Here is a 14744-nt window from a genome sequence, read left to right as displayed (position 1 = left end):
CTTTTTTCTTTTCTTTTCTGGCAACACCCTGGATTTGTTCTTTGCTTGGAAACCATTTATGAATTTAATTTTAGGATCATTTCCCTTCCTGGGAACTGCTGCTTTGTGTCTTCCTATTCCCCTTCCCAAAATTGAGTTTATGGTCTCCATAAGATTATATATCATGACAAAATATCTTACAAGTCTCCTTCAACTTTCACTGCATTTTGCAAATTTTGATGAGTTGTATTTTTATTTTTATTTCATTGAATACATTTTAAAATCCCTCTTGAGACTTATTTGACCTATTTTAACGTAGAAGTGTGTTGTTTACTATCCAGGTATTTTAGGACTTTCCAGCTATCTTTCCATTGTTGATTTCTAGTTTAATTTCACTCTAGTCTGAGACATACATTATAACATTTCTGTTCCTTTCAATTTTTAAGGTGTGTTTAATGATACATAATGAGGTCTATCTTGGTGAATGTTTCATGTTAGCTTCAGGAAAATATGTATTCTGATGTTTTTGGTATTCTATAAATGTTGATTACATCCTGTAGATTCCAAATAGAAAAATCAATCAATATAATATACCACATTAAGAGAGCAAAGAAAAAAAATGGTCATCCAATTGATTCACAAAAATCCTTTAATCAAATTTAATAATTTTTCTGTTAAAAAAATACTAAAAAATTAGGAATAGAAGAAAACTTCCTCAACATGATAAAAACCATGCATGAAAAATCCACAGCTACATCCTACTCAATGATGAAAGACTGAAATCTTCTCCCCTAAGATAACAAAAAAGACAGTAATGCCCATTTTTCCCTCCTCTATTTAACATAGTATTAGAGGTACTAGCCAGTGTAATAAAACAAGGGAAAGAAATAAAGAGATTTAAATTTGGAAATGAAGAAATAAATTCTCTCAACACACGACAAGATATTAAATATAGAAATATCAAAGATTTCACCAAAAAATAGAAAAAATAAACGAATTCAGCAAATTTGGAGGATACAAAATCAACAATTAAAAATCAGTTGCATTTCAATACACTAACATGACAATTCAAAAAATTAAGAAAGCAATCCCATTTAAAATAGGATCAAAGTGATTAATTAAAAATAAATTTAGCCTAGAAGAAGAATGATTTGCATACTGAAAACATTGCCAAAAGACATTAAAGAAGACATAAAGAAATAGACATCCATGTTCATAGGTGGGAAGTTTTAATATTGTTAAGCTGTCAGTACTACTCAACAGATTCTACAGATCTCATGCAATTCTTATCAAAATTCCAATATTTTTTCCAGAAAATAAAAAGTTCTAAAATTCATAGGGAATTTCAAGAGATTCCAAATAAACAAATAAAAAATCTTGAAACAGAAGAACAAAGTTGGAGATATCATACTTCCTGATTTCAAAACTTAGTACAAACTATTGTAATCCAAATAGACATATAGACGAATACAGTAAATAAATCTTCTCATATGCGGTCAAATGATTTGGTAAAGGTGTCAAGACAATTCAGTGGGAAAAGCACAATATTTTCAACAAGTGATACTGAGGAAATTCAATATTCACATGCAAAAGGATGAAGTTATACCCTTACCTTCCTCCATATTCAAAATTTACTCAAAATAGAACAAAGATCTAAATGTAAAAGCTAAACAAAATCTCTTAGAAGAAAACGTAGTGGAAACTCTTCATTCTATTGGGTTTGGCAGTGATTTCTTGGATATACACCAAAGGTGTTTGTAGACAACAAATGAAAAAATAGATAAATTGGTTTTTAAAAAAATTTAAAACTTTTGTGCATATCAAAGGACAATATTAAAAGAATAAAGGGTAGCTCACAGGATGGGAGAAAATGTTTACAAATCATACATTTGATAAGAAATTAATATACAGAATATATAAAGAACCCTTTAACTCAGCAACAACAAAAACAAAAACAAAGAGCTCATTTCAAAATAGTCAAGGACTTGAAGACACCTTCCCCAAATAACAAAGATAATTGGCCAATAAGTACCTGAAAAGGTGCTCATCATCATTATTCATTAAGGAAATGAGATACATTTCACACACATTAATATGTTTGCCATTTCTTTAGAAACAGAAAACAAATTTTGGTAAGGATGTAGAGAAATTGAGAATCCTGTACATCATTGGTAGGAACAAATTGAACAGCTAATGTAGAAAACAGTATAACTATTCCTCAGAAAATTAAACGTAAAATTACCATTTGATTCAACAGTTCAACTTCTAGTTATATATCTCAAAAGAACTGAAAGTAAGAACTCAAATATATAGTTGTACACCAATATTTATAATAGCATTATTCAAAACAGTACAAAAAAATGGAAACAATCTAGTTATCCACTAACGTATGAATGGGTAAATAAATTGTAGTGTATTTGCTGGTCAGAATGGCTGTCATCAAAAGAACACAAGCAACAAATATTGGCAATGATGTGGATAAAAGGAACCCTTGGTGGGCTCTTGGTAGGAAAGTAAATTCATGCAGCCACTGTGGAAAATAGTATGGAGATTTCTCCAAAAATCTCAAAATATAATTACTATATGACCCAGATTCCACCCCTGGGTATATAAAAGCAAAACCAAAACCAAAACCAAAAACACTAATTTGAAAATATACATGCATGTCAATGTTCATAGCATCATTATGTACAATTGCCAAGGTATGGAAGCAACCTAAGTGTCCATGAACAGGTGAATGGATAAAGAAGATATGATATACACACACACACAGATAGATAGATAGATATAGATAGATATAGTATGTATAGATATTTACTGTACACTACACACACACACACACACGCACACACACACAATGGAATACTACTCAGCCATAAAAAATGAAATTTTGCCATTAACAGCAACATGGATGGACTTGGATGGCATTATGCTAAGTGAAATAAGTCAGACAGAGAAAGACAAATACTATATGATATCACTTATATGTAGAATGTATAAAATACAACAAGCTATTGAATATAACAAAAACAACAACAAAAAAAGAAGCAGGCTAACAAATATAGAGAACAAACCAGTGGTTACCAGTGGGAAGTGGGGCGGGCAATAAAGGTATGGAGGAGTGTGAGGAGTGGGAGTAACACACTATTGAGTATAAGACAGGCTACAAAGATGTACTGCACAACAAAGGGAACATAGCCAGTATTTTGTAATAACTGCAAATGAAGTGGAAATGTAAAAGTTCTATAATAATTAAAAATTAAAAAAATAAAATAGAGTGTAGTACATTCTTACCATGGAATGTTCTTCAGCCTTAAAAAGAAGGATATTCTAACACATGTTACAGTCTAAATAAACCTGAGGACATTATGCTAACTGAAATAAGACAGTCACAAAAAGAAAAATACTATATGATGTCATTTTTATGAGGTATCCAGGGTAGTTAAATTCATAGAAACAGAAAGTTTACTCACACTTACCAGGAGCTTGGGGAGAGGGAAATGGAGACTTGTTTATTGGATACAGAGTTTCAGCTGAGCATGATGCAATGGGTTGGAGGTAGATAGTGATGATGATTGTAACATCTATGTGAATATACTTAATTCCACTATATTGTACACTTTAAGTAGTTAAAATAGTAAATAGTTGCGCATATTTCATCAAAATAAAATAATTAGGTACTTTAAGTGGGAGGGAAATAGAACTTGATTGTCTGCATTTTCTATATTAATGGACAGTCAGCAGGGGCAGAGAGAGATTGGGGCCTTAGACCAAATATATCAGGGGAGGAATTCATTACTCATGTTTTACCAGGGACTGTTTCCTGGGCTAAGAGTGAGCACCATATTCAGTGCAGCCTGGGACCACTGTCCACAGAACAGTGGTTAAGGAATAAGATCACATTAACTGAAGTAAAAGGAATTCCATCCAAATAACACTGTTGAGTGGCACAACCACACTTCCATGGAAAAAGAGACACAAGGAAGAATATTCCAGAGTTGTCATATCAGTCCTAGTACAGTCATAGAAACAGAATCCACTTTAGTTTGTTTAAACATAATAATTTGTACAGGTGATAAAGGAATAGAGATCAAAAAACACAAAATTCTAAACAAAAGCCTTTACTTTTTGGCCTATAGGTAATAAGAGGGATATTTATTACCCTTTGAAATAATAAACAAATGTCACACTTATTCATACATCCAAACATTAATCTATTTATTCATTGTTTCAATCACCATGCACTCTAGGTTTTACCTTACTTTAAAGTTACCATATTTGGTCCTTAGGACTCTATAATACACAATTATATCCCCAGGCAAGATGCACTAGGTTGAAACCAAACTTAAAAAATGACTATTTGGTTGCAACTTAGATTCTTGATCACTACACATAAAATATTTATATATATACACACACACATACACATACATACACATACACATATCTATATACACACACACATCTATATACACACACACATATATATATATATACATGTATATAATTACAATATTTATTTCTGCCTAAATAACATTATGTAAGGCCCATACACAGTGTAAGCTGCATGAGGACAAGATCTTTGCTTTTCTCTCTTTACATAATCCAGAACAATGGCATGGAGGACATAAGAATTTAACAAACAATGTAAATAATTAGAACCAAGCATTCCTTAATGAGGATTAGAATAGATGTGTGAATAAATTGTTAACTACTTTTTAAAGCCTTTTTATTTTTCTAAGTGACCATTGTCAGTTTTATTATTTTTTATTGAAAGAAAATAGAAACAGTATTTCAAAGAGATATCTGCACTCAAGTTTATTGCAGCATTAACCACAGTAGCCAAGAAATGAAAGCAACCTAAATGCCAACACATGAATGGATACAAAAGATGTGGCACATATACATATACACAAGGGAATATTATTCAGTCACAAGGAAGGAGGATATCCTGCCATTTGCAACATCAATGGACCTTGAGCACATTATGCTAAGTGAGATAGGTCAGAGAAAGACAAGTACAGTGTGATATCACTTGTATGTCGAATCTAAAAAAGACAAGGCTTCTCTTTGCTCTTCAATGCAGGGTGTGTCTAGTCCAAGGGATTAGAACATCTGCTTAAGTCAAGCTCTCAGTGGGAACAGATATACAGATATTTCTGTAGAATAGTTTACTTTTGCATTAAACCCCATGATACATTGGTCACATATTCATTACTATATGGTTTCTTCTTTAAAAGGCAAAGCCATTCATTCTCCTTCTGAACACTTGAAGCCACGACTAGACGGAGTCATTTAAATTCTCCAGTGGAGATGAGTTAACATCCTCGCAGAGATACTGAGACTGTGGTGAATAAGGTCACAGAGGGGGAAACTGTACCAAAAGAGTTTCTTCTGCTCCTCTGGTCCTTAAGTCAAATTAGAGACCTTAATCTAATATCTAAAATCCAAACAATCTATTATCTCAGAGGTTTGGTGTGATCATGGAATTCTGGCAATTGAAAACAATCACACATGTGTCAGCTTTTTGTTTTTACAGAAGTTTCTTACTAAGTACCCTCTGTGCCTAAACATACACTATGAAGATGTAAAGAAAATACATATACATATATATATATATATATATATATATATATATATATATATATATATATAAAATGGTGTCTGTCTTCAGACGAACTATACTTTTATTTGAAAAAAATACTAGACCAAGTTAGTTGCACCTGGGCCAAGACTGTGTTCATACCAGGATGTCATGTACCTCTAACAGGGAGACTGTGATGTCTTTTCAGGATCTGAGCATCACTCCTAGCTTGAATCCTGATTCTGAGAGTCCTTGAAGTGTTTGGGCATTCTCATTTCCCAGCATATGGATCCAAGAACATTTCCAGAGGTCCCCTAGGAGAGGCACTGTGAAAATCATTATCATTTATCCTCATCCCAGAGTTGCAAGGTCCTCTCTCCTGGGATCCTGCCCTCCCCTCCAGGTGATAGTTCCATCATCTGAAATTGGTTTAGACCAAGGCTACGGATTATAACCTTTTATCAATGTTACCTCTCAGCTTCCTATAAATATCCTTGATTCCAATGGTTTCCTCCCCATTCTTTTTTTCTCTACAGACACCTTGTTTTATTTGCCATCTTCAGAATTTCCTCTGGTCAGGTCTGCTGGCTGCCACTCCAACCAAATTATAGACTGAATGTTTGAATGTGTTATTCAAAATCCATTTGAGGAAACCCCAAATACCAATGTCCCAATGTGCTTGGAAATGGGGTTTGGGAGGGATTAGATAATGAGTGTGGGGCCTTCATGAATCTAATTAGTGCCTGTATAACAAAGAATCATGAGATTCATTCTCTCTGTCTCTCTCTCTCTCTCTGTCTCTCTCTCGTCAACATGCTAGGACACAGTAAGAACTTTGTCATCTGTAAAGCTGTAAGAGGACCCTTACCAAGAAAATAACAGTGCTGGCACAGTGCTTTTGGACTTACAGCCTCCAGAACTGGGAGAAATAAATGTTTGTTTTGTATGCCACACAGTCTATGGTAATTTGTTATAGCAGCCTGAGCTAAGACAAACCACGATGCTCATTACTCTTATTGTATGTACTTGAATTCTGATGTTTAAATGCCAACACCTGGCCTCTGTGTGTCTGGGTTTTTCATTCCCCATTACTATCAAGGCATCCATTTCTGCAGTGGTGCATCACCCCTTCTGTACTTGCCTACAGCAGAGAAGCCACCACTGAACTTAAGGATGATGGGAATTCCTCTCACCAGTGAATATTCTTAGTGTTTAGTAATTTGTTTCTAAACACTGTAAAAGTGTAATTGAAACCTATGAAGTAAAGGTTACTGTTGTTGAGATTTCAAGGGGTAACAGGAAAGTTCATACCTTATTTTTGAAGCAAATATAAGGGATTAAAAACCAAGGCCAAAGCAAAAACAAGATTAGGATGCAAAGGTTATTTTCTAGTATTCTGATCTTAGTCTTATACCCCTCATTAAGCAGGCTAATGTCATTTCTGGAAGCAATGAGCAATTCCATTTATTCACATTCCATTTACTATTTTAATTATTAGTATTGTAGTTTGTTTTCTTTGTTATTCGAGAAATAACACAAGCTAACTTTGAAAAATTGAAAATATAGAGTATATAATGAAAAGCATGTGTCCTTTCCATCCCTGATGCCAAGCTGTCTTCTCCAGGAAGAACCAATGATACCAATTTGTAATGAATCTTCCAGAAATGTACTATACATACATGTGTATGAGTGCCCAAAATAATTGCCTTTTTTTTTTACGATGAACACATTATACAAACTGTTTTGTGCCTCTTTTTTCACTCTACATTCTATCTTCCAGATTGTTCTATATTTATATAAATAGAGCTCCACTATGTATTTACTAGCAACATAGAATTCTAGTATAAATACATGCAAAATATATATTACCAAATTACATAAATGAGCATTAAGTGGTTTCCAATCTTTTGCCATTAGAAGTGAAGCCTCAGTGAAACTCTTGTATATATGTACATACACATATATATTATTTTGCACACATATATATTTCCTAAAACTGAACACACTATATCAAAATGTCCATGAATTTATTCTATCTAATATGGGCCAGGCATCAGTATTCTCTAGAAATCACTGTTTATATTTAAAGCATTGCTGGATGAAAGTGAAAAGCATGCATATCAGAAATAGGCCAGAGAACATACATGTATATTATATTATATATCTGATTTCTTTACAAGGAGAGCTACTTCTTTTTAAATAGTGAGCTCACTACTTTCATAACATTACCAAGAATGTTAGCTGGGGCAGGCAATAACGAAGCGATTCTTTTGCCAAGGTTGTCCAAGGCTTGTGCAAGCAAGGAACTATCATCATTTTTAGTATCAACAATTCTCTCTCCCAAATGATTTATCTCTGTACTCATCTCCTCACATTTCTTTCTAAATCCTTCAGTACACAGATCTTCTTGGACCTAAAAAAAAAAAATGAGGAAGGAAGTAAAACTTTTTAAATCTCCCATTTTTTCAAGGATTACAGTTTGTCAAACTTTGAAACTTTGTCAGACTATCTTTGTTTTATTCCTAAAATTGTTCTCTCTTTATCATGAAAGGAGAATCTTGTAACAAGGAATATTTCCTTGTTTGGACCGAAATATTAAGAAGAAGTGTAGTTTACAGCCTTAATAATATTCATATACCTTTGGGTTTTGCCAGGAGGCTAAGCCTGGCATGAGGACAAATGTAAAATTTTCCAGTCAAAAAATGCAAATGAGAGGTAGCCTTGGTCTGACTGCACTAATTCTCAGTCCCACTCAGGATGACACTGTCACCCATATTATAGAAATCTGTTATAAACACATGGCCCCTAAATTATAGAAATCTCTTATAAATCATGTTCAGATGAACAATGAGAGAAATCCCTCCAAGCCACATGATAGCTTGGGGATCTGTCCACACCTGGAGGCAATGCAGCAAGTGTAAAATCTATCATTTCTATGTGTTTTTAAGTCTGGACATTTCTGGTAGTTTTATGTCAGAACAGATTTACCTCAGGGCCTTGGGCTGAGCAGGTCTCCTGGTAAAAGGTAGTGACTTTGGTAGAGCATACTAGTTGTTGTTCATATTAAACACAAATAATTGGAATATCTGTTCAATCAAGCCCTGTGAGATCATTTTAAAATTCTCTAAATGGCTATTCAACCCTATTTATATTCTCTGAGGGCTTGGAGTAGAGGGGGGAATACTCATCCTGAACTCTCCAAAGTCTACTTACAGAGCCAAATTTACAGGTTTTGGAAGGATTCAAAGGCTTCAGGGTTTTAATAAATCACAAGCAGTAGATGCACTTGTGATCTCTGCATGACCATGCTGTAACCTTCACCCACCCCTTCCTGGGGTACCTGGGCAAAGCTATCAAGCTCTACTACTGCCACAGCCTGATTCACCTTCAGCTGATGCTCCAATATCTTGTTTGGCTCTCTCAGCAGGTTTTCTTTTTCTCTCACCATCTTCTCCATCATCTGAACTATGTGTTTCTGGAGACTTCTCTTCTGAGCCTCCACCTGCTGCTGCTGCTCCTGCAGTTTCTGTTTCAGCAGCTCCTGTTCCTTCTCAGCTGTCTCCATCCAGGTCCACTCTTCTGCCCCAGGAAGGTATTAGAGAGGGAAAAAATAGGCAAGGATTGACCTCCACCCTCCTGAGCTCAGAGGCCAAACCAAATTAAAGAGAGAGGTAGGAAATCTCTGAAGTCCTCCCCCAAAACCCCATGTCCACACCATCGAGAACACACTTCAGAATGTGAGAGAAAAGGCTCTGCCTGTCTGGCGTCCAACCACAGTTCCCTTTGCTGTTTCCAGATGCAGCAAGGTTGTTCCACAGAAAGGAAGGAAGCTCCGGTATTGGAAAAGTTTTGCTCTCACACCTGTCAGAGGGCACTGCAATAACATACACATCCCACTGTGAGCCCAGCCATACCCTGTACCTGCTTTGGGCTTCTCCCCATCAGTGAGGGCTTTATCTGCCTGCAGGATTTCTCTAGTGCCATCTGGGACTGCAGAAACCTCTGGAGGAACTCATTTGCCTGAGGAACCAAGGAGGAGCACAGAAATTAGATTTCCAATAGGGAAATTAGTGATGCAAAGACAACTAAGTCCATGTAACTTTTGCTTCAAGTTTAAAGTTCCACAGTGGTTCCTTACAATGAGTCCAAGCTCCTTAGAGTGACCTGTCTCTCTCCAGTCTCTTACCCAGTGTTACTTCCTTCTCCCCACTCTAGAATCCAGCCTATCAGAATCATGTTCAGTTCTACAAACCCCAAATCTCTGGTGCTTTTACATATCTGCTTTCCCAGTGTGAAATAGTACCTCTAAATTGTGCTGATGTTCTCCTCTGCCACTAGCTGGTTATAAATTTAGACAACTTATTTTAACCTGCCTATGCTTCTCAGTTGAGATCTTTAAAATGTTGATAATGTAGATGCTTCTTAATGCTATTTGAAAGATTAAGTTAAAGAGTCTAGGGAAAGAGCTTAACATTTTGGCTATAGGAAACAACAGTTCAATATATATTAGTTGCATTATTATTGTTTATTATTATTATCATTATTATCATTATCATTATTATCATTATTATTTATTATTATTATTATTATTATTATTATTATTATTAATTATTATTATTATATTTGTTTCTAACACCTAAGTAGCTCTTTCCTGAGTGTTATAGCTTGCCTATGTAGTTGACTTCCTGTCTCACTTGTGATCATCCTTGTGTACAAAGACTGACTTGTAAATTGTCAGTGCTCAACTCGTCAAATATGTTGTTGAGTAAAAAAAATGAATAATTTCTGTTCTATCTCTTGTGGATTTAAGAAATCTGTACTCATGTTTGGGAGTTGACATTTGTACTCTCTTCAGGAATACATAGCATGCAGTGAACCTTAAAAGCCACAGCTGTTTGAATGGCCCCATACACTCTCTTTATGCATGCATGGAGCTGCACTCTCAGATTTTCAGGAGACTCCTTTGAGTATTCTGTAGGTTCCCCATGTTTCCCTTATTCCTCACCTTCACTCCTTTCATGGGCACTTGGTAATTTTCCTTTTCAATAATTTCCTTTGCTTTCCTGTAGAGTTCATGACCTCCAGGAACAGAGAAAGTTCCTGCTGAGATACTTTTTATTAGAGTCTTTGAAAGCTGATCAAGTTTAGTCTGGCAATATTTGATTGATGTCTCTTCATTCTGCATCAAGAAATCATCTTTCTTATTCTTTATGATTTCCTAGAGGGAAGAAAGATAGAGGGCTGTCACCAGAAGCAAGGAACAGAGGAAGTAAATTTCCAAAGGATCTGGTAGAAGAATTGGTCTAACTGTGTTCCTCATGAGAAAAGTATTCTGTTGGAGGACATGTAATAAAACAGCAGTCACAAGATTTGATTTATTCACAGCTCTGAAAACTCTGGAAGACCATGGGGAAGTTCCCTAACCTCCTTTGGGTATTTCATCTGAGCTGTTGGAGTTGCATTACCTAATCTCTCTGGTTCCTTGAAGCTGCCACATTCAGTGATGCTGTCTTCAAGATAGATATAACAAGGAGCAACCTAAGCTGAAAGTGGCCTGAGATGTGGATCTGAAAAGAGAAATTTTGGTTCCCAGCCATAGGAGTGTGTTCACAGAAAAAGAAGCCAGCTAAAGAATGTCTTGGGTGTTCTGGACAGGCTTGGAATCCACAGAAGTATATATTTCAAGAGGATATCTATACTGATTTTTCATTGAAGGTCAAAGGGAGTTCCAGATAAACTGCCTGAGTTCTGGCAGTCAAAAAAGAAGGAAATGTAGTCCTTTGAAACTCTGTCCCTCATGAGAACATGGACTACTTTATCCTTGAGTGAGAGATGAGCCATGGGACCGGTAACAACACTTCTAGGCTTCATTCTTCAAAGGGAGGCGACATAAAGTAAATACTAAGACAGATTACCACAAGGTTCCTCTGGAAATCCTGCTTGTCTTCCTTGAAGGAGTGCTCCATGAAGACTGCAGGGGCTTCCCTCTCACAGGCAGCATGCACCTCCAGCAGCTCCTGCAGCATGTCTGTGGGGAAGCTCACTCGCTGGGCTATCTGCTCGCTGTAGTGGTTGTCTGCCTTCTGAATCGCAGCTGAGTTCTCCAGCTGGGCCAGAGTTGTCACTGCATTCTCCAAGCGAGGTACTGCTCCACTATTGATAGTATCCAGGTAGGTCACAACCAGAGTCCTCAGCCCTGAAGAAGCCAGGAAATTTAGGGGCTAAATATCAAGTTATCAGTCAATGGCTCCAGGATTCTGAGACTATGCTTCTAGGGTCATATACACATGCACACACACAAACACACACACACACCCCTACCTCCTTCTACTATTATCACCTTCATTTTCCTACTGACTCTTCATTTTTATGGTTTTCCAGGCCACAGGACTAAAAAAGTTAATATCTACTTCTATCTAACATACTAGGGGCTACCTGGAAAATACCGTTTCTCATTTTAAAAATTGAAAGCAATATAGATTACATAGATAGACAGATGAGGCAAAGTGTACCATGTTTAATTTATTCCTAATTCTGAGGCTTTGAATGGATTTTCAGTGATTTATGGGCTAATATTTATTTTTGGACCACTCTAAATTCTCAAAATATCTTTTGAATTCTCCTTGTGAAGAACACTTATTGTATAGGACTTCCTTTGAAAACATGCAGTATTCTGTTTTTACACCAAGAGAGTGATTATATTCTAAGTGGAGGATGTTTTCAGATAAGTGGGAGTCACCGATATCATTGACAAAAGTTGCAATTTGGGGAAGGAATTTGTAAATCCCCCAAAGTGAGATAATTATAAAGTATACAGATTTCTTCATGGAGTATAAAAGTCTGTAAAATCAGAATCCTTTATAGAATCAAACAAAAATACTAGAAAGCACATTATATAAAATATTCAACACATAGCAGTCCCAATGGAAATGGGAAAAAAAGACTCACCTTTCCTAGTGACCATGATTCCTTCTGTGAGGGTCTTGGTCCTTGCATCAGTGAAGATGTAAGAACAGAAATTTTTTGTTTGCTCCTGGAATTTAGGATCCAGTTGGTCTTCAGATACCATCCCAATATTGGCTAGAATTTTTTTTTCCTATGTTGGCCAGTCAAAGACAAAACACTTCCATCTTGGAAATAAATGCCTGATGCAGTCTCTGGGTAGATTGGATGTTTGGGCTTTGGGATTCTTCCCTGAGGGACAGAAAAACAGGGGTTAGAGTGTGTAGAGTCTTGAGGCGAGGGGATTACAGGTGTTCATGGCAGGGATTTGTGTGTCTTTGCCATTTCTACACATAGAACTCTTTTAACATAGACATTCAATACTTCTTTGCACATCAGACTTATACCAATGATATAACTGCAGAGAAATTTAGGGAGATATCTGATCCAGTAAAGGAAACCTATGGCTGGTCTCTCCAGACATGCACATAGTAGAGTGGTTGTCTATGATGTGTTTGCTTAACTAGCAGCTAAAAGGATAAAAGGTCACATGAAACTTTCTGCTCAACTCAACCTCATGTAGGAATTGAGCTGTGGAACCAAAAATGAGAGCTACAAACAAGGGATCATGGACAGTAATTGGAATATTAGGAATGACATCCTCATTATTTAAGAAAAACTGTTTTGATGCTAAAAATAATTGATGCAGTGTTATGTATTTATTAGTAAACACCTCTGAAGTATAAATGTACCTGAAATATAATTTTAAGGTATCACCACTAATCTATAAACTCTTTGAGGTAAATGTTTATATCTAGTCCTCTCCTGCCAGCCAATTTCTTAATAGCTGTTTTGAGAAATCATAAATAGAAACATGAAAGGAAGAATGACTAAATTGGGATTGATATTTCTCTCAAGGTTTCAATAGACACACATCCTTGGAAATGTAACCCATGAAAATAATTTTTTACCTTGTAATTAATTCATGGGTAAACATGTGGGAATTAGGAAAAGCTATGATGTGGAAGGTAAAATGAATATTCTAATAATTGTCAGTATTATTGAAAAGGCATAGATTGTAAAGACAGTCACTTCTTCAGGTTTATTTAGAACATACAGTCATTTTGTAGATGATATAATTATACAGGATTAGAAAGTTTTCTAGCCCTCTTTGAAAAGAATAATATGTGAAATCTATATTTTGTTCATTAGATAAGCTTTTCACTGCAGTTTCATGTCTAACAATTAGCTGATTAGTTGTTTTCTTCAACAGAGAAAAATTGATGGAACAGGAAACACAGTGTCCAGTCTTTAGAATGTTTCATCACCCATGTAAATCTGGATGCTAAATTTAAAGATGTATAAAAAACAAATTGGTTTTGAGTAATTTCACTTTACACTTTACTTTTCTTGAGTAAAATTCAACTGTAGCCCCTAGATCTTTGCAACCCACTTTCCAGCCACCATTTCCACAGACTTTGATTTAGTCTCAAATACAAATGCAATCACAGAGATGAGGGATATTGTTTAGTAGATCCCACACTCTATTGGACCGTACACTGCCCAGGCCATACTCTGATACCTGGAATCAGCTTCAGGGCATTCTCCAAGTACTCATCTTCTGTGATAGGCTGACCACATAACTGCAGCTCCAGGGTGAAATCCCATACAGTCCAGATAAAGTCTGGAAAGAAATTCACAAATTCTGTGGAATCTTCTACTCTATCAGGTGTTTGAGAGGACTTTGCCCTGATGTTTTGCAAGCTCTGTCGCATAACTAACATTTGGTTAGGGAAAAGAAACTCACTACCAACAATTCCCACATTTCTCTAGTATAAAAATATTATAAACACACTCTTTTGCCATGGGTCCCCTCTGCTCCACCCAAGAAACTAAATGACAGGAAGGGAGAGATTGACTCTATCCTCATTCCCATGAATTCAGTGAAACATGGTGGTTCAGGACCTGGAAGGATACTGAAGATACTCCAGGGCCTGGTGGTTGATGGTGCTCATGCTGTTCTAGACAAAGCTACTGCAGAGAACCACGGCCAGGGCAAAGATCCATGAATCTTTCTTAGACTCATCCTAGAAAGCACATTAGAACAAGAGAGTTAGAAGTTTACCCCTACATTAGAAATTCATCTGTACACTTCTTCAATCATGGTTTCATTTATTATTTCAGCTAACATACTCACCATGCAAAGAAATTGAAGACAGATATAAATGCAGATATCAAC

At 36.0% G+C, this 14744-nt stretch overlaps 1 long non-coding RNA gene across 1 annotated transcript in view; it reads left to right on the top strand.

The window, feature by feature from the left end:
- Positions 1-6514, top strand: part of LOC135320753 (uncharacterized) — a 47884-nt gene extending 41370 nt beyond the window's left edge. The window contains exon 11 of the long non-coding RNA XR_010380052.1: positions 6384-6514. This is a non-coding gene — a long non-coding RNA (uncharacterized LOC135320753). The remainder of the gene's footprint in view (positions 1-6383) is intronic.
- Positions 6515-14744: the final 8230 nt, after the last annotated feature.

This window comes from Camelus dromedarius, unplaced genomic scaffold (genome assembly GCF_036321535.1).
Source record: "Camelus dromedarius isolate mCamDro1 unplaced genomic scaffold, mCamDro1.pat HAP1_SCAFFOLD_114, whole genome shotgun sequence".
Classification (NCBI taxonomy): Eukaryota; Metazoa; Chordata; class Mammalia; order Artiodactyla; family Camelidae; genus Camelus; species Camelus dromedarius.
Note: the sequence above shows the minus strand (reverse complement) of the source record. Positions and strands in the feature narration are given on the sequence as shown.